We start from the raw sequence: 5,213 nt of genomic DNA on the forward strand, positions 1-5,213 counted from the left end.
GGGCTTGAAAATCGTTTAGAATACAAGATCACTAAGTTTCCACCATCCATTCCGGTCAAAACTTCATATATGGCCTGAGGATCATAAATTAACCGTACATGTCGAATTTCAGCCCTCGGATCCTTGTGAAAGTGGGTCAAAAGACAAATCATCTCATGAATCTCTGATTTGGGGCCCACCTGATATTTGGATATGCCTCAATTTTGGTCTCAACTGCTTAAATGAGATGAGAAAAGAGATGGACGGAGAAGATTTCTCATATACATCACCGTGACACCCACCTGTGCATGTATAACGTGGGTGCTCCAGCCGTGCACCAAATCTCAGGAACTCGGTCAGCAAGCACTAACCGAGGATTTCGCAAAAACCTCACAGACGCAACAGCGTCTTCGCATGTTCGACTGTGGGTTTTGCTAGTGGGACCCATGCGCCGCTAATTTTTATGATCGGGACTGTCCATATGCTTCAGAGGTGGAGCTTGACCGTTGCCTAGGTGGCCGTTTGGCCCCTTGCGCACGTAGACATGTGGATCGTTGAAAAATGCTGGTTGAATGGCGAGTTGGTTTGATAGAGTGGACCACACTAAAACTACTCCTTTCTAAATGAAATTTCTCCAGAAATCCAATGAACGGGGTAGATTTTCCATAAAGCATCACTGTGGGGCCCACCAAGCATGTCAGCGCAAGAAAATTCGTAGGAAGCCCACATCCGTGAAATTCGGCCGTAGTGGGGCGTTGTACGGCCCAGATTATGGTCGGTTGGATTATCTGAACCGTCCAAAAGATCAGGCAGGGGGTCTTTACCCTAACCATGGAGCCAGAATGGGTTTCTTGGCCGTCTACTGTCCAAAACTCCCATCCAAACGCAACTAGATTGCATTTTTCTTCACTGCGCACGCTGTAGCTGTGTAAAAGCTCTCTCACCGACTTCTTTGTGGCTATAAAAAGAGAGAGACGGATGTGGGAGGGCGTATCCACCATCAGTGCAGTTGTGGAGGCCATTTTTGGGATGTGGGAGCAAAGGAGAGAGATCGTGGAGTGTGGGCCGGCCATCTCAACAGTCTTTTCTTTCTTCTCTTTTAAATTATTTCTGTTTTGATGCTTTTTAAGATTTTTATCCTCACCATGTATATGATGGGCTAAACCTCTTAGCTAGGGTTAAGAGGTGAACCTTGTAGTGAGATGGGAGATTTATTTTTATGCTTTTGATTCTTATTGAAACTGATCTCTATTTGCGATTCTAGTTTGATTATATGGAATGCCTTTAATTTTTAATGGTTTGTTGGGACTCAAATTACAATAGATCTGCAATATCTTCTGGTATTTTCGATACATTATGGGGATTATGAATTTAGAAATCCCTGTTGTTCACCATTATCTCCTGGGCATAGTTGGATGACGGAACCTTCCTAATGTTGTTAATTCCCTTGGATTGATTATAGATTAGTTAACTTCTGTTGTTTGCTTTATCTCATGGGCATAGTTTGGTGACATCAACACACCATGAAATCCACCCCCACCTAAAATGTAAGTGGTAAAAATCTAACTTATGACAAATTGGGTGGCTATATTTGATAGGAGATGATTCACTGCCCCATCCTTCCATCTTTTCTTGATAAGAGATGATTGACCATCCAATCAACCACTTCTACAGTACACACAAGTCTTTGAAACCCAACTTTATCCTGCAACTTTAATCAAGAGAGAAATATAAGAGAAAATGTTCTTATTCCCATGGTCTCACTCTATTTCCCTTCATCTTCATAATATAACTATGGTGTATAATCTTTTCAGGCATATTTGGAATGCAGAATTAAATGGTGTTGAATTGCATCAGCTGCAATTAACATCATTATCATTGCAAGAGTTTCAACACGAGGTCATAGGTCCGAGCACCTATTATGGTGCGAGTGTGCAGGTGTGTTGATTAAAAAACATCATCATTGCACAATGATTACATGTCTGAAAAACTAATACTACTTTGACCGTCCAATCTTATGTTTGATATCAAATTCTTCTTTTGAAAAAAACACATATTAAATGGAATTTATGTTCAATGGACTGGAATTGTAATTAATAGACCAAATATCACAACTGATGTCTATCACCTGTATGCATATGCAACTCAATTATCATAGGTAACATGTGCATATGGATGAGACGCATGCATCAATGTGGGTCCCATAAATATAGTGGATTTCCTACCATATCTTCTATTGGGACTGTATGATACGATACTTAGATTAATCCAATCTTATAGATGTTTTCAAATGTTTTAATAAAATTTACATGGGATCAAATGCAATTCATATGTTTCAAACATGCTCTTAGCTTTCAAACTATAACTTTAATACCGTGTAAGCTTAATAATAAAAAAAGATACAAGCCAAAAAGCTAGATTTTATCTATGAATTGAAAAAATCATATGGATGAACCAGAAAGGTTTTTTTTTTTTTTTCCCTTTTTAACTCTCCTGAATCCCTTCAAATATATAACTAGAACTAAACTATGATGTGAGTTTGCTATATCATCCACAATGGCGATAGAACTAAACTATGATGTGAGTTTGCTATACCATCCACAATGGCGATAAAAGAAGGTGGATGCAATTACCTAAAAAGTAATCATATTGCCAATTGACATGCATTAGCGACAGACCCTTAAGGTGTAGTAAACACGCCAGGGTCTTGCTTAGATGCATATAGACGGTTTACCATGGCCTCATGCATTAGCATTAATAAGGTCCTAAATCCTGCACTAGGTCCACTTAACTAGATTGTTGGTCGGGTGGACCCTATATTGAATTAAGCATAAATTTGCAGAAATTTCTTCCAGATTGATGGATCCTGTCCATCCAATCTTTGGCCTTTTCTTTTCCTTATTAGTATTTTCCATAGTTTAAAAACTCAATATCCAGCCTGTCAGTCTGACTCAAAGATTTGATTAGATATTTAAATGAGGATTAATATTTTCACTAATAATAGATATATATGTTGAATAGTTGGCAAACTAAATCACAAAACAAATATAAATCTTGCTGATAGACGCTGTGATGCTGCTTGTTTGAGGTTGGGAATATCAATTGTGTGTGTGTGTCTATATATATATATATATATAGAGAGAGAGAGAGAGAGAGAGAGAGAGAGAGAGATGCTCAGCGCACCCATTCTCGCCGGAACTCATGGGAACTTTTTCACAACTCATCACCCGTGATGCGCGCCCAAAATCTGAACCGACCATGTGATGTAGCACCCCATGAAACCCTCAGGGTCCAACGTTTACTTTGATCCAAAACTTTGTCAGAGTAAAAGTTAAGCCCTAGGGTTTCATGGGGAGCTGTATCACATAGACGGTTCAAATTTTGGGCCCACATCATATATGATCAGCTGTGAAAAAGTCGAAACTAGTTATCGTGAGAACTGATGCGGGGTGAGCATTCGCTCTCTCACCTATGCACCTGTGTATGTGTGTACCTTTTCAGGTGCGTACCTTTTCACACGTACGTATCATGGGTGTCTTATCCGAACGGTCCATGTGATGCAGAATCCCATGAAACACCATGGTGCTAATTTTCACCTTGATATAAAACTTTAGTGGGCCATAGGAAAGAGAAATACAAATCAAGGGAGGAAACTATTTTCTTTTTTCATGGCCTACCAAGTTTTGGATCAGAGTATAAGTTGGGAGAAGGGGTTTTATGGGGTGCTGTATCACATGGACCGTTCAGATTTGGAAATGACAAAACGTCCGACGAGTTCTCAAAAAGTTTGCACGAGTCATGTACGAACTGGTGGTACATATATGGGAAATGGTTATATGCGGTCGGCCTCATGGGAACTGTGGGCTCCACCGTGATGCATATCAAACAGGGAATTTGATGGGTCCCCTTTAAATTATGGGATATCTCAAAAATCAGCCGTAGACGGAACTTAAGTGGGCCATACCATCTAAAATCATGTGAAGACATGCCTAAAATATATTAAAGTACTTAGTGGGGTCCACCTGAAATTTGGATGCGTCTGAAACTTGTTCTGACCCCTCATCCAAGTGGAACACACATAATGAATGGGCTGGATTTGTGAACCACATCTTGGTGGGCTCAACAAATGATTACGAATGTTTTAATGGGATGGTATCCCCCCTCAATTTATTAGTGGGCCACTGATCAGACCTTACGATCTTCCAATCTAAGAGATCCGAAATCAATAACGGTGCCCATTCAATTAATAGTTTGGCTCATCGAACCGCCGGCTCAACTTGTATCAATGGGCCCATCTCTCCAGAGCGTGCATCCCTCAGGGCCTACACAAACAGTTAAAACAGTAACAATAGGCCCACGTGCATGATCAACTGACCAAAAAAAAGGCCCATGTCTATGATCAACTGAAACAGTAATGCCAATGTAGGGCCCACATGAACCCTATTAATCTACTTTTGGACTTCTAAATCTCCCAAATTTACTATTACAAAAGCAGATTAGGGTACCTAACCTTGTAGTGCACGTCTTATTTCTTGATTTAGATGGGCCCCACATGAGACATGTGGACCATCTTTATAAGGGTGAGGTGGAAAGGGTCAGTCATACCCAAACCATTGATGCCAACTTATAACTCTCCAATCTGACTTTAGAAGCAAGTCATGAAGTTCCCAAATCAGGACATCAACTTGCATTTCAAGATTGCTGAAAGATCACATCCAAAGGAGTTATGGCCCACCAACCTGTCAAATCCATCGCTACGAATGTCTTACCTATGTAGAATGTTAATATTAAACAATAACTATATTTCCCATTTACAAACTCTTTCCAAAGTACAAAAATTGGTGACACCTATGAATAAACATAGCACATCTTGTGTGAAAAGATGAATTATAGGATCTAGGGTCTGAGGCATTGTGCAATGTACGCTGGTTTTTTCAGTTCTCACAAGTGGGGTCCATGTTTTCTTAATAATCACCACCGGTTTGGCTGGTCCCGATGTTGGTGGACCAAGCTTCAGAGATCTCCTCTGTAGGAATTGTGTGTGTGTGTATATATGAACTCAAGTGGGTCCCATCAGCGCTTTTATATGTTTTAGGCATGTCTTCCCATGGTTTTAGAGGGTATGGCTCACCTGGGTTTGCATACGACCTATATTTGGGATATTGCATAACCTAAACGGGACCCATCAAATGCAGGTATTGATGTTCTATACACATCATGGTAGTGCCCACACA

The sequence above is a fragment of the Magnolia sinica genome, unplaced genomic scaffold, assembly GCF_029962835.1.
Source record: "Magnolia sinica isolate HGM2019 unplaced genomic scaffold, MsV1 ctg293, whole genome shotgun sequence".
Classification (NCBI taxonomy): domain Eukaryota; kingdom Viridiplantae; phylum Streptophyta; class Magnoliopsida; order Magnoliales; family Magnoliaceae; genus Magnolia; species Magnolia sinica.